Consider the following 22840-nt stretch of genomic DNA (forward strand, 5'->3'; position numbering starts at 1 on the left):
TAGAATCATCATGGTGTGCCTCAGTATATAGTAATGGACATCAAAAATCGTTTAATTCTGCTTCTATAACATTTATGCACAGTGATCAATAGAACTTTAAAACTTTGAAAGCTCCACCGTACAAAAGTACAGTCAATGGACAGATTGAACGTGAAAACTTTATCCGAAATCATGAGATGCCTAATATGAAAACTAAAATATAAATCATTTGAAGAAGTTTGAACCCTTTTAATCCGAAAAGCCGATGAAGTAAATAAAACAATTTTCGCATTATCAATACGGGTCCAAATGAATAAGTGTTTTCTATTTAAAATACCACGAATGCAAACAAATACCGTTCAGAATAGTCTAAGCTACGAAATGGGACTAATTTAACTCTTTTAACCACTTATTTTCTACGCTAGGTGTCTTTGAAAATACACCGGGAGACATACGTCCCGGTTCGGATCGAAATGGTTAAACAGGGCCATTTATGAGTTAATTATTTTATAAATTCGGTAACTGAGAAAAGACCATTGAACGTATTTTTTGGTAGTGGAAAATACTGCCACTCACCTTTTTGTTTTTTTGTCAAATCAATAAAAATCAATAGCGAAAAAAAAATAAAACTAGCTTATCCATGAGTGACTTTTGTGTTCGGGAGACACCAAACAGATTTTTATTTTCACAAAAACCAAAACTACTCGTACTAATTGTAATAAGTGAAAATTATTAATATAGAAAGTTAAACAAATTAGATTGCGGTGGAGATCTTGATGATGGCGGATTAGAAGCGGGACGCGCAGAAATAGTGTCGAACCGATCGCGGTTAATGTCGCAAACGAACTGAGAGGAGTAAATCTGTTCATCGGTTCTTCTTTATTCCCGTTGGTGCTGAATCGGATGGTGTGATTTGTGTTGGTGTACATGTGTGTAGGTGTCGGTGTGTAGTACTTTCATGAGTAGTGTAGAATGTAGGTTGTAAGCGTACTGTGGTGAAGGTTGCATGTCAGTGGTGTGGTAATGTGGGGTGTGTGTTGAGATCGGGGGAGGATGCGCATTTGTACATCCTGGCCCCCCTAGGCGAGTGTTTAGCCTAGTAGCCTCTGAAGCCGACCAGCTGGCGTTGCTGAAGGGTCATCCCCTTGAAGATGCCACAATCTGGCAACCGATGTCGACGGCGACATAAAGCACATTGGGATTGTGTTGGTTCCCGAGCCAGTGATCGCGTGTCGTTATTCAGAGCCGTTGAAACTACTTGGGGAACTGCGGTGGCTATGGTGGTTTGCGGCGCTGCTACTGGTGTAGCCTTCGAGCGCGGAACAGTAACGGCCGAACGTACTGTGGGCGTAGGGACAGTTGAAATCTCGGCCTCCATTTTTATCTGTTAAAAGTTGTTATTTTAATTAACATATACATATATATATTCATATGGGCGTTGGTGTCACGAAATGTGGCACGAGTGAGTCGTCATGTGGATCGACTGCCTTTTCTTGGTTTTTGTTGTTACTCATTGATGTTGGAGCATTTTATCAATATTAATTTTTTGTTTCTTTGTTCATTAATTACGGTTACGTTACTTTCGGTTTACTTTTCGGTTTTATCGGAGGTTGGCAAAAAGTATAGCTTAACGATCAGCCTGGTTAGTGTTCCCGTTTGGGTACGGAGATCGACTACGCGAATATGACCATCGGAGCCGTAGTAGAGCTTCTCTGTGCGGCCAAGATGCCAATTAGTAGGGGGGAAACATTCGTCATTGATAAAGACACAACCTCCAAGCTTAGGAGCATTTACTGTTGCTTTCCATCGATACCTTCTATGGAGGTCCTTTAAATAATAATTTTTCCAACGGCGACTGAAATCATGATGGAGAATCTTAATTCTTTTCCAACAGTTTAATAACGAGAGCGATTCCACGCCTGGCTCAGGTGTGGCCAGGATGGGCGCTCCTTTTAGAAAATGCCCTGGCGTGATCGCCGTAAAGTCTGAGGGATCTTGCGAGAGTGCAGCGCGAGGCCGTGAGTTAAGAATGGCTTCAATTCTAGTTAACAGTGTCGTGAATTCTTCATAATTAAATTTGTGGTTGCCAGCTATCTTTTTAAAATGAGATTTGAAGCTCTTTACAGCTGATTCCCATAAGCCGCCCATATCAGTGGCGCTTGGGGGATAAAGTATAAATTGACACCTTGAGGAGCGTATTTTTGGACAATGTTAGGTGAGACTTGTTTTGTGAAGTCCACAAACTGTCTTTCGCTGTTGATTTTTGATGGAAAACCTCGTCGTCCGTCGAAGCGAGCAAATGCGGCCAGGAAAGCCTCCGTCGTCAGATTTGTACATAGCTCAAAGTGTACTGCTTTCGTCGTGAAACAGACAAAAACAGTCACATAGACTTTCATGAGGGTAGGAGACCTTAGCATGGACGCCTTTATCATAAAACGCCTAGCAAAATCTACATCTGTAGTGGTGAAAGCCAGAGCAAAATTGCAGCGTTCAGGTGAAAGTGCTGCCATAATCTTCGATCGCATTTTCTGCTTATGCATAGTGCAGATTTTGGACATGAAAATGCACTTCTTTATTTGGGGTTTAGTCGGGGTATGCACAGCTTTTGGCGGACCATATGTTGCATGAAGCGATGTTCGGCGTAGAGCATTGGTATGTGGATATATCTACTAATAAAGTGGCAAACGGACACCTCTCTGGTATAGGGTGGCGTTCATTATACGCTAGGCTTGAATTAGCAACCGACCATCCGCACGAAATAGACTCTTTGTGTCTAGAAAAGGGTTTAGAACTAAGAAAGAGCTCATTTTATCAAAAGCTTTGATTCTCTTAGTAATGCTATATCGCGGCTGAAGTAGTCCGTTTAATTCGATAAGAGCGACCTTTGCTTTTTGTAAGTCTTGGTGCGTCAATGCATCGCAATGGAGATAAATTGCTCCTTTAACTTTAAGTTTAAGCCGCTATAAAAACTTGAGCATATAAGCAGCTACCCGGAGGGCTCGCGAGAACGATGAAAATCGTCCCAGGATGCTGGTAACCATCGGGGGCCATTCCACCATTTCCATTTTCCACGCATGGGGTGGTTTTTCTAGCCAGGCTCGAACTATTTCGGAATCGGACCATAAATATAATTTGCATTTCGCCATGTTTAAGTGGGTCTGCACCATTGAAGCTGGTTTTGCTAGTAGAAGAGCGCCATAGATTTCAAGTTGTGGGAGACTTAACGTTTTTAGAGGCGCAACTCTTGCTTTTGCCGCTAGTAGGTGGCTTATGGTTGCGACGTCGCTTTGTGTACGCACATATATAGTGGCACAATATGCCTTTTCAGAGGCATCGCAGGAGCCGTGTAGTTCCACTTTGTATTCGGGGGAACAGTTTACCCACCGTGGAATTTGTATCTGCGAGATGTCGTTTAAATTATTAGCGAACTGGGACCATTTTTCTAAGCGAACAGGTTTTACTTGTTCGTCCCAGTCGGTTCCGTTTACCATAATTCTTGGAACATGATTTTCGCTTGTATCATAATTGGCGAAAGCCATCCTGCGGGGTCGAAAAGTTTTGCCACTGAGGATAAAATTTGTATCTTTGTTAAGGCAGATAATGCGGATATTGACTCTGTAGTATATAAAAATTTGTCAGATATCGCATTCCATTGGACGCCTAGTGTTTTTGTTGAACTTTAAGAACTGTACTTTTAGAATATCATTTAGGGAATTCCCCGAGCTAGTGGATCTTGATGCATTGAAGACAACTCTAACCTTTGTGGGTTTTTTGTCAGGCTTTATTACTGCATGATGTGGCAAGTAATGAGTAATATTTGCCTTTTATGATTTTTTCGCATGGGCTTACTTTCTCCATGTGGTGTAAATGGAGGTATTTTTCTAAAACACCACCATAATCTTGTTTAAGCTCAGCTTTTCTAAGTAGGTTTTTTTCCATACTTAGAAACTGCTGTATTGGAGAGGTGCGAGAGTGACCTAAGGCGAGTGTGCCTGGAAATTGTTGTTTTAGTGGTAGTCGTACGACATACCGACCATTATCTGATCGAGTAGTTGCGGCTTTGTAAAAGTCTTCACAATATTGATCTTCTGGTGTTGTAATTGAAATGGGGGGGGAGTTCTTCTAACTTCCAAAATTTTCTCAATTGTGAATTGAGGTACTCGTTTGAGATTTCCTCAACTTGAGTTGACATTGCTGTGACTGGTTCCGCAACTAGTCCACATAGGACCCATCCGAAAATGGTATTTTGCGCCAGTAGTGGTTTTGGAATTTTCTCAACACCTTCTAGTATAATTTGCGATATAAGATCGCTGCCTAATAGAAGGCCAATTTGAGCGGGGGTGTTGCAGTTGGGATCTGCTAATTTTAGGTGTGTAACCTTATGCCAATGTTTGCTATCTACATGATAGCTTGGAAGCATGTTGGTAAGTTGCGGTAAGACTATGGCTTCTGCTTGAACACGCTTATCCGCTTGAGGGGAAATTAGGGTAATAGGGCAGATTTTATTTAAGTTTTGTTCTACTCGTCCGCCCATTCCCGTAATTTCATAGTTGGCATGTTTTGTTGGTAGTTGTATCCTATTTTGTGCCCTAGACGCTATGAATGATTGTGATCCTTGGTCTGTTAGGGCTCTTAGTTTGAACAGTTCTCCTCGATGTTCGATGGAGACAACTGCTGTGGGTAGTATTATTCTACTATGATTTTCGCTGTGTAGCGTTTGAGTTATTAATACCTTTAAACAGCATGGTGCCTCTTGGCAAATTTCTGGAGTTTTTGTTTCGGGAGTTGCTGTTGCAACTAAACCCGTGACTTTTTTTGAAAAAGCGCTACTTTGTTGGGAAAGTTATTGAAGTGTAACATAGAATGATGCCTTTTGTGGCAATATACGCAATTGAATTTGCTTTCGCAAGTATTAAGATGGTGTGAGTGGGACAAGCAGTTTGTACAGAGTCTTTTTGACCTGACAAAGTTGTTCCTTTCATTGACATTTAATTTTTTAAATTTCTGGCATGCTTTTAGCTTATTCCCTCCAGTACATAGTTCGCATGACGTGTATTTATTTTGTTCAGATGTGAACGATTGTGTTTTGAAAAAACTTCTGTTCAAATGATTGTTGCTTCCGGCTTAGGGTCTATTGAAGCTTCGATTTAGGTCTTGTTGAACGTTTTTAGTTCTGACCCTTTCCGCAATTTGGTATTGGGTAGCTAAGAAATCTTTCATCTGCTGCCACGTTGGGCATTTTCTTCTTGATGAGAGCGATTGCTCCCACAAAAGTAACGATTTTTCTGGTAATGCAGCGGTACATATTTTTACCAGAATAGGATCCCAATTGTGTGTGGGAATATTTCGTGTCGGCAGCATCGACAAACAATTAGAAACGGCCATTCTTCATAACCTCCATGAAATATTTCCGTATCACACGCGGGCACTTTGAGATGAATGCCTGAACTTGCCTCTTGGGCTTGCAATTGTAGTAACTCTACTCTACTGTGGGGAGTAGGTGCAATTGACTTAATAAGTTTTAATTGATCCGATATCATTGTTTTTGTGTCTTCGGTCCGGTATGGTTTAAGCAGTTTTCGTATTTGAAGTAAGCCGAGGATTTGAAATTTTCAGGTAGATCTGAATCAGCGGTTTCGAATATTGCGTCGTATCGTCGTATGCAGCTTGGAGGCGTGTCCAAAAATTGTCAATAGATTTATTTTTAATTTCTAGTACCGATTCAGAGTTTTCCTGAATCGGTGAAGATGCAAATCCAGTGCAGTATTTAATTAGGCTGACACTCTCAGAAATGAATTTAATATATGAAATGTCTTTCCCCCTTTTTTGCTTTGTAGCACCTTGCTTCAAGCGTGTAACTTCTGCAGGTGTACATGGACTTTTGTCATCAGTAATAATTTTTAGAATTCTTAAAAATTCTGCTTTAGATTCTTTTGAATCTGTGCTTATTCAGAAAATTTATATGTATATTTTATTATAATAGAAAAATGTGGTACATAAAACTCTTTTCAATAAATAAGAGTTATTATTTCCGAAAAATTGGGTTATTAAAATATATATGTAACCGAAAGCTCTTTTCAATAAATAAGAGCTGTGATTTCCGAAAAAGAATTTTAGAATGCCTTTTTAACCGTTTTTATTAAACGGATTTAGCAGCTATCAGTTCTATGCTGTTGACCGTTCCACTTTAAGTTCCCTCAGGGGATTTGGGGGAGTTATGTTTGTAAGAAAATTAGGTGCGTGTGCGCTTCCGCTGTTCCTCCTGTTGTTGAGCTGCTTCTTCTCCGCTGTTTCAGTGTTGGTGGTTCTTTTTGGTTATTAATTTAAATGATTTTAGATTTTTGACTTTTTTTAATTTCGCGCCCATTTTGTTAGTAAAGTTTTAATTGTTGTGTTGTTTTTGGAGTTACTGATTTTTGTATTAAATTTCACTTCTTTTTCAAGTCACTTATGATTTTTTTTTTATAGAATATTTGCACATTTTGCCTTTGCTGGCGTTGACGAGTTCGCGAACCCTTCGCTTTAATCTTTTGCACTGCACTGCAGTGCACTGTTTGAATCAATGTGCCTTTCTGTAGGCTCGAAGTACCATGTAAATTCATGCATTCACCTTTTGGGTTTTTGTACCACAAATAAAGTAGCGGAAAGAAATGAAACGGAGTTTATCCGTGAGGGTGAGTATCGGTAGACACCAAACAGCCGTTTATTTTCAATAAAAACCAAACGCCTTGCACTGATTATACTTATTGAGAATAATGAAGATTAATATCAAATAAATTTTATTGCGGTGAGGATCTGGATGTTGGCGGATTGGAAGCGGAACGCACAGAAATAATGTCGAACCGATCGCTATTGATGTCGCAAACGAACTGAGAGGAGTTGATTTGTTCATCGGTCCTTCCTGGTTCCCGTTGGGGCTGAATCGGATGGTGTGATTGGTGTTTGTGTCCATGTGTAGGTGTTGGTGGTTAGTACTCCCATAAGTAGTGTAGAATGTAGGTTGTAAGCGTACTGTGGTGAAGATTGCATGTTAGTGATGTAAGTTTGAGTCGATGTGGTGTGTGTGTTGAGGTCGGGGGAGGATGCTCATTTGTACAGATAGTAAAAATATGAATAATTATTTTTGATGTTTTTTGATAGTTTTCATAGATTTTTAAATTAGTTTCTACAAAGCAATTTTCATATTTTATCAAAAATGTTTTTAAATTTTCAAATATTCGTGGTTTTTTACAATTGGTAATAATTTTATCATGGTAATTCTTAAATATAAGTAAGCCTGGATAAATTTCTTTTTCTTCTTGGTTTTTCATTGTAGTCATATTAAAAATAGGTTCTAAATTTTTTACAATGTTTGTTAAGCAGTTATCATTTATTTTTGTTAATTTCTTATATTCTAAAGTGTTCGGTTCATATATTTCATTTTTATATATTAAGACAGTATTTTCGTTTAAAACTACAGTTTTATTTTGGATGTTTGGTAGTGGTTCAAATACAACTTCAGCGAATGTTTCATTTAAAAATTTTGGGATGCTCAATGTCAAAACTACTAACTTTTCTTTATATATAACGGATACTTTTGTGTGTAGGTAAGATTCTGTTTGGTTAATAAAATTGAATTCTTCAGTTGTCAATATGTCTGAATAATAATAATAAATAATTCCTAGTTTTAAATTAAAAATAACGTGTCCTATTTCATTTACGTGGTCTATTAACAAGTTGATATAATTATTACTCTGAAAAATGTTTTCGAGAAAATTTGTTTCATCTTCTAAATTGAGAATTTTGTTTTGGATTTCGGTTTTAAACTTATTTATATATTTTTGAATAGTTTTCTGTTGTTTGTTAATATGGTTTGTAATATTTAATATTTTGTTTTCTATGGAACTCCCCAGATAATTCATTTCGTTTAGGGCGGTCATTGTTTCAGTCTTACTTTTTTATAGAGTTTGAATTTTGTCCATAATTTCTTTTTCGTCATCACTATCCATTGCCCTACTACAAATTTAAGTCCTTTCCCTATTGCGTTTATTAGTCCTCGTTTCTGTCTAAAATTAGGAATTAAGTTTTTAATTTTTGTCCTACATATGTCCATGCTTTTGTTAACGCTTCCTAATAGAGTAACATTTGTATATGTGTCCGAAAGTCTATGTATATTGTCTTGTAAAATATTTACTGTTTCAAAGTATTGAGTAATGTTAATAATATGTATTACTCTTAGGTAGTTTTCAATAATTTCCGTGTCCTTCAGTTTAATTGGTATATTACCGTGGTTGTCTGTCAAGTCTTCAACTTCTAAGTATTGTGCTCCTGTGTCGAGTAGCACTGATGCGTAAAGTAATATAAGAAAAATCATCTGAAAAGGTGGTATATTAGGAGTTTTGAGGTATTACGTTATTTAAATTTTGAAATTTATTTATTTATGTCCTCGATCTGTTATAACGTGTTCATTATCTAATCCGGTGACGGTTATTTTTCGAAATTTAGAATGGTTTTTACCTCCTCTTTCATCCTTTAAATAAACAGGGCCTGTCTGAATTTCTACATTTTCGTGTGTTTTGATGAGTTTATTAATAGCCTTTTCTTTATTCTTTATTATTAGTTCTCTAATTATTTGATATTCGCTTGGGTCTATATTTCCATTTCTAAAATTAATTGGTTTCTTTCCTGTACTTGAATGGATTGTATTGTTATAAAACATAATTATTTTATATATTTTTTCTTCTGTATTTTCTGTATCTTTATTAGGATCATGTTTTAGAATTCTAATATGTTCATTTATAGTGTTGTGTAACCTCTCTACATCTGAGTTAGATGTATGATTATTATTTGACGTGTAATGTATCTCAATTTCTTGTTCTCTAAGAAATTCCAATAGATGTAGAGCTTTAAAACCTAGTTCATTATCTACAACCAATTTCTTTATATTTCCTAATATTGACAAATACTGCGTTAGGGCTAATTTAAATTCTATCCAAGATCTATTTTTAAATTTTTAATTTTAATTGCCTGTGCAAATTTCGAGAATTTGTTGATAAACGTTAAAAATAGTGTTTTCTCTAAACTATAAAAAACATCTACGTGGATAATTTCTCCAGGTTTCTCAGGAGTTTCAGTTATTTTATATTCTTGTTTGATTGGACGCCTGTCATATTTTTCCTTGTTACAAATATCGCAGTTATTTATATATTGGGTTATTCGTATTCTTAGTTGGTGGTGATAGATTATTGTTTTCAATTCTGCAAAGTTTTCATTTATTCCTCTGTGATTATTTCGTTTGTGTTCTTTTTCAATTTTTTCTATTAACCGATTTTCATCTGCGATATTTTCTAGTAGCTTTTTACATCTAATGATTTTGAATTGCCTATTTTCGTTAAAATATTTCTTGGCTGTTTCATTGAAAATATTAAATAAAGATTCATCTGTTGCTTAAACGCGAAGAGGAACACAACACTGAAAATTATATAAAGAAACTGTGTCCAAATTCTCGCAAGCAAAACTCTCTTTGGAGAGCACAAAAGTTTTTCAAGCCACCAGTAGATTCCGACATGCCTCTAAGACAGTTGAATGGTAATTGGGCACGTAGTGATGAGGATAAGGCAAATTGCTTTGCAAATCACCTAGAAAAGGTATTTCAACCCAATTGCCCAAAGAACAACTTTGAGTTGCCAACCTTGCCCAATACCGCAAATGATTCGCATGTGTCTATTAGGACTTCTACTTCTGAAGTTACTAGAATAATGAAAGAACTTAACCCCAAAAAATCACCAGGACATGATAATATTACCCCAAAAATGCTAATTGAGTTACCAAATATTGCCGTAAAGGTGCTCTCTTTGCTCTTCAATGCAATTCTTAATCTCGGACACTATCCAAATTCATGGAAAAAGTCGCAGATCATTTTGATAGACAAACCTGGGAAAGACTTAACACAGCCGTCTTCATACAGACCAATCAGTCTTCTACCCTGTCTTTCTAAGATATTTGAAAAATTGTTACTATCAAAGATGACTCCTTTCCTCCACGAAAATAATATAATACCAACGCACCAATTTGGGTTTCGTGAAAAACATGGCACGATTGAGCAAGTAAATAGAATTACTAACGAAATAAGAAAAGCATTTGAGCACAGAGAGTACTGTTCAGCTATATTTCTAGACGTGGCTCAGGCGTTTTATAAGGTATGGCATGAGGGCCTTTTATACAAGATTAAAAATATTCTACCTTCAGAATTATATAAAACATTGGAATCGTATTTAAAAAATAGAAAATTTATGGTAAAAGTGGGAAATTTCATATCTGATGAAAGACAGATAAGGGCTGGTGTACCCCAAGGCAGTGTTCTAGGCCCAACACTTTACATCATATATACAGCAGATCTTCCAACAGCTAACAATGTATTAACTTCTACTTTTGCGGACGACACAGCTATAGTGAGCCGTAACAAATGCCACATAATAGCATCAAGAATATTAGCCGAGCACTTAAGGTTTGTCGAAGAATGGCTAGCCAACTGGCGTATAAATGTAAATGAACAAAAGTGTAAGCATGTTACATTTTCGCTTAGACCAAAAATGTGTCCGGCAGTAAAAATTAACAATATTTTAGTACCCCAAGCGAATGAAGTAACTTATCTTGGTATTCACCTAGATAGAAGACTTACGTGGAAAAAACATATATCTAGTAAAATAACTTGCATGAAGATAAGAGCTGCAAATTTAAATTGGCTATTAAATAAAAACTCCAAACTTAGCCTAGACAACAAAGTGCTTTTATATAATGCGGTCATAAAGCCAATTTGGATGTATGGCATTCAACTGTGCAACTAATATAGACATAATACAAAGGTTCCAATCAAAAATGCTTAGATCAATCACGTGTTCACCATGGTACATGCGTAATGAAAATATCCATAAAGACCTTGGTATTTCTATGGTAAGGAAAGAAGTAGAAGACAGCAGAATTAAATATATATCTAAACTCCGTGATCACCCAAACCCTTTGGCTAATGCTTTGGTACATTCCTGTGATCAAACACGCCTTAAAAGAAGAGATATGCCCGCGTACTGAGGAGCAATGTATCACCAAAACAGCTCAATCACTTGCTTGAGCGTGTCTAGTTTTTAAATAGGTTTAAGATTTTATTACTTATTGTTAGGCTTTCAAAACAAAAAGCAGATAAGCAATAAATAAAAAGATATTGAAACAAAAAAAAAATCTGTAATTAATATGGCATTAGTCTTATTAGGATTAAAATGGTTTTTTATTATGGTGATAAGTGTTTGTTCGTCGAATATTTTTGCAGTTATTGTTTTTCTTTTAGTTTTAAAAATATTTTCGTTTTTTATTTTTAGTGATCCCGATACAGTTTTATTAAAAATTATTTGCCGTCGATAGAAATTTATTGGGTAATTAGTTTCTAAAATTCATCTAAATTTCTTCTCGACTGTTTCATCCATTTCAGTATTTTGGGTTTCTTCATTAATATTTATTTCAACTCTTGATAAGGCATCTGCATTACCATTTAAAACTCCTTTTTTATATTTTATTTCATAATCATATTCTTGTAGACGAAGTCTCCATCGGACCAGTTTAGAATTCGGCTCTTTAATAGAAAATAGCCACGTTAAGGGTCTACGATCCGTTTCTATCAGAAATCGCCTACCGAACAAATATGGTCTCAATTGTTGAGTAGCCCATACAATTGCTAGTAATTCTTTTTCTATAGTACTATAGTTTTGCTCATGATCATTAAGTGTTCTACTAGCAAAACAAATAGGATGTCCATCTTGGGACAACACTGCTCCCACTGCGAAGTTGCTTGCATCCGTTTGCAAAACAAACTTTTTATTGAAGTCTGGATATGCCAAGACAGGGGAATTAGTTAATAATTTTTTTAGAGTATCAAAACTTTCTTTATAATCAGGATCCTTAACATCGATTTTAGCGTCTTTCTTTAAATACTTTGTGATTGGGCGTGCAATTTTTGAGTAGTCTTTAATAAATTTGCGGTAATATCCTGCGAGACCTAAGAATTGTTTAATTTGTTTTTGGGTTGTTGGTAATGGAAATTTTTGAACGCATACAATTTTATCTGGGTTTGGTTTTATTCCTGATTCTGTTAATATATGTCCTAAAAAACTAGTTTCTCTTTTCAAAAATTCGCTTTTATGTAACTGGATTTTTAAATTTACTTCTTTCAAACGATTAAATATTTTTGTTATAGATTCCAAATGTTCTTGAAGTGAGGTTGAAAATATTATTATGTCATCGAGGTATACGAGAAAAATTTTATTAATAAAATCACCTAGAACATTATTCATTAGCCTTTGAAATGTGGCTGGTGCTGTTTTTAGTCCGAACAGCATACGAAGGAACTCGTAGTGGCCGCCTTCTACGCTAAATGCGGTTTTTGGAATATCTTTTTCATTTATTTCAATCTGATGGAAGCCTTTAGCAAGATCAAGGGTCGTAAAATATTGACACCTTCCCAATTTCTCCAAAATTTCGTCGATGTTGGGAATGGGATATTTATCATCAATGGTGACTTCGCTTAGCTTACGATAGTCAACCACCAATCTCCATTTTTTCTTTTTGCTTGCATCCAGTTTTTTCGGTACAATCCATACTGGAGCTGAATATGGTGAATGGCTGGGTCTGATTATCCCGGCATTCAACATTTCTTTAATTTGTCTACCCACTTCTTCCTTATGAATATATGGGTATCGATAAGTTTTTGTATTAATTGGAATGTTATTCACAGTCCTTATTTCATGCTTTATTGCATTGGTAAAAGTTAAATCTCTATTTTCTGAATAAAATATTTTTTTAAATTTGTTTATTAACTGTAATATTTTTTCTTTTTCTTCACTATTGAGGTGTTCAACTCTTATTTGTTCTGAAATTGGAAGTTGTTGGGTTTCCTCTCCTACATTATATATGCAAAAATTTTTTGTATTAGCGTTTTCAATTTTAAGTGGTGAAAATTTTATTATTTTTGGGGTGTCTCCACTAAAATTTATTGTAGCGTTAATTTTAAAGTTATCTGCTTCATATATGCCTTCTAATATTTCTAGACTTTTATCGTTTGAAAATTCTTGGTTTTTATACACTAATCCTTCTTTGCACTCTACTGGTAATTCAACTTGATATATTCCTGGTTTTCCAAAATGATGTTCCACTTGTTGATCTCCATATATTAAACGTATTTTATTTTCACCTATTATGATTACGTCGTCGTTTAAGTTTATTATTGCTCCTAATGGCTTTAAAATATTATTTCCTATCAATCCGTCGTAAAAATCATGGAAGATACAAATAAAAAATTCAATTGATACGTCCTTTAAAAAGAGGGATTATTTATTTTGATTATATGTTGTAGAGTTTTAATAGTTATTTCATTCGTTGGTATATTCCATTTTGGGTGGCATATGCCTGGATTAATAATTGAATGTGAAGCTCCTGTATCAATTAAAAATTTTAAGTAGCCTAATTTAGATTTTATTGTTATATGTGGTAATTTTCCCGTGAGGCTGGAAATTGAAAATTTTCGTATGTTGGTTGTTTTTGGAAAATATTTACGTCCATAGGTTCTGGTTGATTATTTTGCTGGTGACTTACATTGGGTGTATTATAAGAACTACAAGGGTTTCTTTGTTGGTTTGAGTTATTGTTAGGCCTATATTGAAAATTTTGTCTGGAATAATTTTCTTGCGAATTATAATTAGGTTTATATTGGATATTTTGTCTATTATGATTATTAGAATTAAAATTATGTCTGTTTTGAAAATTTGAATTTGGTCTTTGTGAATTAGAATTAATTCTGTGATCATTTTTGTAGTTTTGTTTATTAAAATTTCTATTTCGTGGCTCTTCTTCGATTTGTTTGGTCTTGTTGCCATTATATGCGTAGCCTGCTTGGAAAAGAATTTCCATTGCTTCCTCCAGCGTGTCTGGATTTCTACAAGTCAAAATAGTTTTCATTGGTTCGGGAATTTTTCCTTTAAAAATGTTAAGCGCTGATTTCATGTTATTTCTGGCTATTTCGGATGTGCCAGTATTTTCTCCCATTATTAAATTGGTTTTATTATTTAATCTTATCTTTATTTCGTTATAAAATTCTGTCGTGTTTGTTCTGAATACTACTGCTCTCATATTATCATAAAGTTCTTCTACGCTCAATTTTTCTCCAAAATTATTTATAAGGACATTCTTAATGTCCGCCCACGACTGTACATGAAAATTTATTTCTATTATTCCCCTAGCTCTACCTTGTAACCTACTTTTTATTATATCAGAGAAGAGAAGTTGGGACATTTGGTCATATTGCGTTAGTAAGGGGTGTATTCTATCTATAAGAGTAGTAAAGTTGTAAAGGTCATGTCGGTGTCCGTTAAATTCAGGTAATGTTTTGAGGTATTTGATAGGATCAAGGGTAATAGAAGGTGGTTGGGTCATGATTAAAAATAAATTGTATTTATGTATGTAACACTTAGAATTTCACTTTGCAATTTCGCTTAGTAATCTTAATGGTTCTCTCTTTTTTTTTTTGTTATTCAAATGATTTTTGTTTGTAACAATAACTTTGTAAAACTTATACTTATAATATATATGCAAATAACTTACTTTATACAGGATTCTTCGTAAGTGTTGTCTTCTTCTTGTAGGAACTCACTTTATACATGATTCTTCGTAAATGTTGTCTTCTTCTTGTAGGAACTCACTTTATACAGGATTCTTCGTAAATGTTGTCTTCTTCTTGTAGGAACTCACTTTATACAGGATTCTTCGTAAATGTTGTCTTCTTCTTCTCTTTGATGTTTTTTTTCTTTAATTGTTGGTTTATTCACTTCCTTAATTCTTTAAGGATTTTGGTAAAAAAAATTTATTTAGTACGCGTTAATTATTGAAATAAAAAAAGTCCTTGATTCTTCAAAGAAACTTTTCCGCGTATCCCATCCTCGTCGCCAATTAAAACATTTATTTAAATATTTATATTTACTTTATTGGGCCAAAGAATATGACTAACCGAGCTTACAAAAATTCTTAATCTTAAATACGAAATCAATAGTAAAGACAGAAAGCAAAATACAATTAAAATTTCAAAGAATTCTTATCAGCAAAATCAATAAGTGCAACGCCTCTTAAGAATGTCGATCGTAAAGACATACTTGAAGCAAAGCGGAAATGCACTTAAAATTCTTTAGAATTTTGGTTACAAATATTGTTAATGCAATTTTGACTATTTTATAAACAAATAAATAAAATTAAAGAGTTCGATGCCTCTTATGCACAATTAAGTGGAAAGCAATAAAAGAACTTAGTTTATTTTAATTTATGTATTAATGACGTAAGTATGTTTAAGTGTACATGTATGTGTGTATATAAACAGACATATATGTTTGTTTATATTAATATTTTGTGTGATGGTGAAGTGGATATCATAACTTTTAGACAAACACTTCCCGTTATTCCACGTTCAACGTACGCTGATGAAATTAATGCTTGCTTAAAATCATCGCGACTATGGCGTAATGTTGAAAAAGTACAACTGACGGTGAACATGCGCGTTCAAATGCTTCAGGGTCCATACGCCGAAAATTTCTCTAAACAACTGTTAGATATTGGTGATGGGAAAGTTGATGTACATGAAAATACTGGATGCATCAAATTACAGACGGACTTCTGCACAATCATCGACTCGCAAAATATTCTCATCGATCACATATTTCCCGACGTACACACACAATATGCAAATCGTAAGTGGCTGGCAGAAAGAGCGATTTTGGCAGATAAAAATGTGGACGTCAATGGGTTAAATTTAAAGATTCAACAGTTGTTTCCTGGTGACTTGGTGTCATACAAATCTATCGATGCAGTTTGCGATACCAACGATACTGTGAATTATCCAATTGAGTTTTTAAATTCATTGGATTTGCCAGGCATGCCACTACATCATTTACAATTAAAGGTTGGATCTCCGATTATTCTGCTTCGCAATTTAAACCCACCACGGCTGTGTAATGGCACACGGTTAGTCATTAAAAAATTAATGAAAAACGTCATTGAAGCCATCATCTTGAATGGCAAGTTTCAAGGCGAAAACGCACTCAATTCCCCATTAGATTGGCATTCGCTATGACGATCAATAAGTCACAAGGCCAGACATTGTCTGCATGTGGCTTAGATTTGGAAACACCATGCTTTTCCCACGGACAACTATGTGTGGCATGTTCTCGCGTGGGAAAATCCTCCAGTTTGTTTGTGTTGGCTAAAGACGGATAGGATAGATAGGATAATATGAATAATTATTTTTCAAATTTAGAAAGTTATCAAAAATTGTAATTTAAAATAAATTCGTTACTTTAATAAGGATTAATTTATTAACTTAAATAAAGCACACTTTCATTGTTTATAATGCTTTCGATTATAAGTACATCTTAAGTCTTAAGTACACTTAATAGTAGATAGTTATTTTTATTGAAATAAAAAAATGCTTCCTAGAAATATGTAACATTATAAAAGTAATATAATATAAGAGTACTCAAACCCATTGTCATGTCCATATTTGTGTAAATACCCTACCCTACCTCCCTACCTACATTTTTCCGTTTCTGATCAACGTGTTTTTCCATCTACCTTTTGTTGTTTCGTCCCATCGTTTTTGCCTCTCATTAAGGCTGGTTTGTCTTTCTCGCTATTTTTCTTGATCTGCCCGCGTTTTTCCCTTTGTCATACATTCTTTTTAGCTCCATTGCCATAATATCTGGAGGCATGATACCTGAAATAATTCCAGCCGCTTCGTGTGACCCAGTCCCGAAAACACATGCTACCCTGATTGCACTTAACCGAACTACTGCTTTTGCCGCATTCGCATACGTTTTATGCATCAATGCTGGTTCCCATATGGGTGCGGCGTACATTAGAACTGATTGGCTAACTTTTGCCAGAAGATCGCGTCTATTCTGACTAGGTCCACCTATGTTGGCTATGATTCTACTTAATGCAGCCGTCACCTTTGCTGCTTTCTTACAGGCTTTCGTGGTATGGGTCCGATAATTTAGCCTCGCGTCAATAATTACACCCAGGTATTTCAACGTCTGTTGCGTTGGGAGATTGTATCCATCAATTTTGAGCGTAGACGCCTCTAGTTTTCGGTTTTTTGGCTTGCTAACTGGAGCTTTCGTGAGCCATTATTTTATTTTAATCGCAGCGTGGTTGCACAGGTACTCTATCTGGTTGATTTCTTTTGCCACTACCGTTACTGCTATATCATCAGCGTACCCGGTTATCTGTATTTCTTTGGGCAATGGGAGACGTAGCACACCGTCATACAAAACATTCCACAGTAGTTTTTAGGAGGTAGCTGGATATGATCCTCAGCAGGTAGAGTGGTGTCTTCTTTTGTTTCAGGGCTTTCATGATGTGCGGCCAATAGGCCGAGTTGAAGGCATTTTTTACGTCGAACGTCACTACCGCGCAGTATTCTTTGGAGCCATATAACCACCTGGTCCTTCAATAGCCTTGCTTGCGACCTCCGTTACCTTTTTTATGGCGTCTATTGTTGACCTGTGACCATATTGGTTTTCTGATAAACCCGGCCGCTCTCTTTGTAGATGTTGCTCTAGGCGCACACAGATTATACGCTCCAGTATTTTCCTCATTGTGTTCAGCATACATAGTGGTCGGTAGGAGCCTGGCTCCCATGCTGGCTTATTTGGCTTTTATATAAGCACTAGCCGCTGTTTTTTTCCAGATTGTATTACCTAAGATCTCTCTTGTAAACATCGCGTATAAACTTTAGTAAACCGGGTGGGTTTATATTTAATAGCCAGTTTTAGGGCCTTATTCGGGATGCCATCTAGGCCTGATGCTTTACTATTTGCGAATCTCTCTGCTGCTCCTATGGTTTCTTGGTCAGTGACTAGCGGTGCGTTTGTAGCTCCAGATTCTTTTATTTGCTGTCTTTGTAGCAATTGCGTCGGAAAAAGAGTTTGGACAACCGTCTTCAATAAACTAGGGCATGTAGTCTTTAATCTTTGACATGACGATTTTATATGCATCTCCCCATGGGTTTTCTTCGACCTTGTTACAGATCTCTTTAAAACAACCGGCTTTGCTCTTCTTTATTGTTTTCTTGAGTTCATTTCGCTTTCGTTTAAAGCGCTCATTTAGACTTGTTAAATCTGCCGTTTGTCGTCTCCTTTGACACTGGCGCCTCGCTTTGTGGCATTCACTCCTTAGAGCTTCAATACCCTCATAAAACTAGTATGCGGGTTTCCTGTATGCGCCTTGTTTTTTCCTGCACATAGCGGCATCGCAAGCTTTGCTAACATATTCAGCCTTCTTTTCTATGTCAATGGCGTAGTTCGGATTGTCAACCAGCATTAATTTGTACATATCCTCATCAAGGATTTCAGTTTTCCAGCCTCTTTTTTGAACTTTTTTGAGATACTTAGGCATTTTGTGCGTTTTGTCAATTTCAAGCAGAATTGCCAAGTGATCACTGTGTGTATACCAGTCGCTTACTTGCCATATACACGACCGCACAAGGCAGCTACTAGCAAACGTAATATCGATTACAGAACCGCGGCCGTTTTTGTCGAAGGTATTTCTGTTACCGGTATTCAGCAAGACGGTGTTCGGTACCGAAAAGCCTTCAGAAGAGTTTCTCCTCGTCTATTTGTGTATGTGCTTTCCCACTCCACTGCCCATGCATTGAATTCACCTGCCACTACGTTCATTGTGGTGTTCGACACTTCTCGTACAAGGTTATCAATGACTATTTCATATTCAACTTGTGTGATGCTTGGCGGAATGTAATAGCTATAGAAGTTTATTTCGCGGATCTTTGCCCGAGTGTAATAGCTTGTCCTGTTAGTGGCTTTTCTTGGAACAGGTTTTCTCTACAGGCATAAATGGCCGCTTTACCCGTTAGGTCGGAGGTCCACGTTGCAGACTATTGCCACGTCGATTTTCTGCTCAAACACTGTATGCGTAAGCAGGTCTTTTGCTGCTTCGCAGTGGATGAGGTTGAGTTGTAGAACCCTCATGTTTTGGTTTTTTTGCACGCTTCTTGGTAGAGAGGACATTTCTTGCTACCTATCTGATGGTCAGAGTTCTCCTTTCCTTGTTTTTTAAATGCACTGCAAGACGGCTCCTTGTTACATGTCTTTGCAAAGTGACCTCTTTCCCCGCATTTGAGGCAGCACTGACTCCTATCGTCTGAACTTTTGCGGGTTCTCGCCAGGTGGCCGTATTCCAAGCACCGAAAGCATTTTTTTGACGTTCGGATTCTCCCTAATCCTACACACTACCCATCCTATTTTAATTTTTTTTGGCTTCAATAGGTAGCCTAGCCTGTAAGGCCGGGTGCCTGCATATGACGCCCTAATGCCTCTGATTGAGCCTTTATCAAAATCCCCTAGTTTTCCTATTTGCGTCCCAATAGCATTGGCAATGTCTTCCTCTCCAGTTATTTCATCCAGATCCCCGATTTCAACAGTGGTCTCACTCGTTAGGGTTTTGATTTTGGCTTGATCTCCAAACACTTTGCCTATTTCGCTGGTGTAGTTAGTGGTGTTTTCCATTTGCGCGCTCTTCAGTTCCATTAAAATTTCACCTTTGGCCGTCTTTCTAATCTGGGTTACACTTTCCCCTAGTTTCTGCAGGGCATCTTCTTTCTTAACAGCCCTTAAAATATCACTGTATGTCATGTTGCCGGTTCGCGCAATCATTATCGCATCAGGCATAGGTCGGTGCTTATATGCTGCCTTCTTTTTCCTTCTGATTTCCATCCAGCCATCTTGTTTTACCGGTATCTGTCCTTTGTTGATTGCGGCTGATTTCGTTCCTCGTTATTTTTAACCTTCTTTGGTTCTTCTCCATGGGTGGTTTTATTCTTTTTTGCAGGAGTCTGCCTTTTCGCCTGTTTTTCTTCTCGAGGTCTTTTAGGCGTAATTTCCGTTGTTGCGGGCATATTTCGAATAATCCGTCATGCTCCTTTGATCTTTTGGTACTCCTCTAAAGCTTTTTCGTACGTCTTCGTTATATTGCCAACGAGGTCCCTAAGATTATTGTTGACTGTTCGCTGCGGTGGGCGCATCATTTCTATCAACTTCTTAATTTCTTCACCAAGCTCACTCACATTGTCGCCGCGAGGTTTTACCGCCTTCGTTTGCGGCGTGTTGTCTTGCAGCGTTGGTGGCGACGATCTTGTTTGCGTTGGTTTTTCTACGCTAAGCATCTTTAGGGGAGATCTGCTAAGTTGCGAAGACCGCTTAAATGGATCTATTTCCATTACTGGTGTCCTTAGGGAGTCAGTTCCTTGCACTTTTGGATTATTCACCCGATTCCCGATGCAGGAAAAATTCCTGCATTATTGTGAGAAAAGCGTGGGGTGCTTTGTGACATATTTTTCATATATCGAGCATTCCACGCTATTTTCACAATAATGCAGGAATTTTTCCTTCATTATTATTGTTAGTTTATACAAAGAATTTTTATTTTTTTTATTTATGTATTTATTTATTTAAAAGATAAATACTTATAAATAATCGTTTCACTTATAGATATAAAGCACTGGCTGCCAGGGCCTTCAGCTTATGTTATAAAATCTTAGTCTATTATATTCACATTTGAGATCGATTTATATAACGTAAATTTAGATACAATAAAAACGATAAATTTCAAAGCAAAAGTAAATGGGTGCATGTATGGAGGATGGAGTCATGTGTAGAAGTTCACGCAAGTGAGGAAAGTTCTCTGATCGCCATTCACTTGGGAGTGGCCAGAAACGATTCTTTTACATATGACTCAAGCAGCTCACGACTTCCGGTCTTTGACCAAGTATCCTCTGGGTAGCCTAAGAACATCCGTTTGAAGGCGAGCTAAAGTGAGAAGGCGAAATATCCCCTGCATAGGGTTGTGCGCTGGGTTTGGAACCCGCCACGTTAAAAAAACACCCCCAATGAAAAACAACAAACAGCCTCGGATGAGAGACCCCCCTTTTAATGACGACCATGGCAAACGAAATAAGGACTATGATTTGAGGGCATGCACCTGGAATGTCCGGTCCCTTAATTGGGAAGATGCCGCTGCCTCGTGAAAATAAAGGCTGACATCAAACGCTTAGGTCCTTGTGACATTTACTACAGTGGCCGTATAAAGGAGCGCAAGTTTGGTGTTGGATTCGTGGTGGGAGAGAGACTCCGTCGCCGAGTACTATCATTCACTCCGGAGAATGAACGTCTAGCCACAATCCGCATCAAAGCGAGGTTCTTCAACATATCGCTGATTTGCGCCTACGCCCCGACGGAAGAGAAGGACGAAGTGACCAAAGATGCTTTTTATGAGTGCTTCGAGCGCACTTATGAGAGATGCCCCCGCCACGATGTCAAAATCGTGCTTGGCGACTTCAACGCCAGGGTGGGCAAAGAAGGTATCTTTGTCCTTACGGTCGGTAAATTCAGCCTCCACGAGGAAACATCCCCAAATGGGTTGAGGCTGATCGACTTCGCCGGGGCCCGAAATATGGTTATCTGTAGTACTAGATTCCAGCATAAGAAGATACATCAAGCTACCAGGCTGTCTCCGGATCGAAAAACCACCAACCAGATCGATCATGTTGTGATAGACGGAAGACACGTCTCCAGTGTTTTAGATGTGCGTGCGCTCCGAGGTCCAAACATCGACTCGGACCACTATATTGTTGCAGCCGAAATTCGCACCCGCCTCTGTGCAGCAAAAAACGCACGCCAACAAACACAAGGAAGGTTCGACCTCGAGAAGCTGCAATCACAACAGACAGCCAAAAGATTGTCAAAAACTCGGTATAAGCGAACTGTGGGACGGCATTTCAAACTCCTTACGTACAGCAGCAACCGAAAGCATTGGTTTTCGGAAAGTGCAAAAGAACAGCTGGTACGGCGAGGAGTGCCGTGTCGCAGCGGAGAGAAAACAGGCTGCCTACCTCGCAACGTTACGATCGACCACAACACGTGCGGGATGGGATAGATACCGAGAGTTGAAGAGGGAAGCGAGACGCATTTGCAGACGGAAGAAGAAAGAGGCCGAAATGCGTGAGTACGAACAGCTTGATAAGCTGGCCGACTGGGGTAATGCTTGAAAATTCTACGAAAAAATGCGGCGGCTTACAGAAGGTTTCAAGACCGGAGCATACTCCTGTAGAACCCTCAAAGGTGATCTAGCCACCGATGCCCAGAGCATACTTAGATTATTGAGGGAACACTTCTCCAGCCTGCTGAATGGCAGTGAACACATAACTCCAGGAGAAGGCGAACCCGATTCCCCAATCGATGACGATGGAGCAGAAGTTCCATTACTCGGCCATGAAGAAGTTCGAATAGCAGTTGCTCGCCTGAAGAACAACAAAGCGGCAGGGGCCGACGGATTGCCGGCCGAGCTATTCTAACACGGTGGCGAAGAACTGATAAGGAGCATGCATCAGCTTCTTTGCAAAATATGGTCGGATGAAAGCATGCCCAACGATTGGAATTTAAGTGTGCTATGCCCAATCCATAAAAAAGGAGACCCCACAATCTGCGCCAACTACCGTGGGATAAGCCCCCTCAACATCGCGTACAAGGTTCTATCGAGCGTATTGTGTGAAAGATTAAAGCCCACCGTCAACAAACTGATTGGACCTTATCAGTGTAGCTTCAGACCTGGTAAATCAACAACCGACCAGATATTCACCATGCGCCAAATCTTGGAAAAGACCCGTGAAAAGAGAATCGACACTCACCACCTATTCGTCGATTTCAAAGCCGCTTACGACTGCACGAAAAGGAGCTGCCTTTATGCCGCGATGTCTGAATTTGGTATCCCCGCAAAACTAATACGG

Source organism: Bactrocera dorsalis, chromosome 1 (assembly GCF_023373825.1).
Source record: "Bactrocera dorsalis isolate Fly_Bdor chromosome 1, ASM2337382v1, whole genome shotgun sequence".
NCBI lineage: Eukaryota > Metazoa > Arthropoda > Insecta > Diptera > Tephritidae > Bactrocera > Bactrocera dorsalis.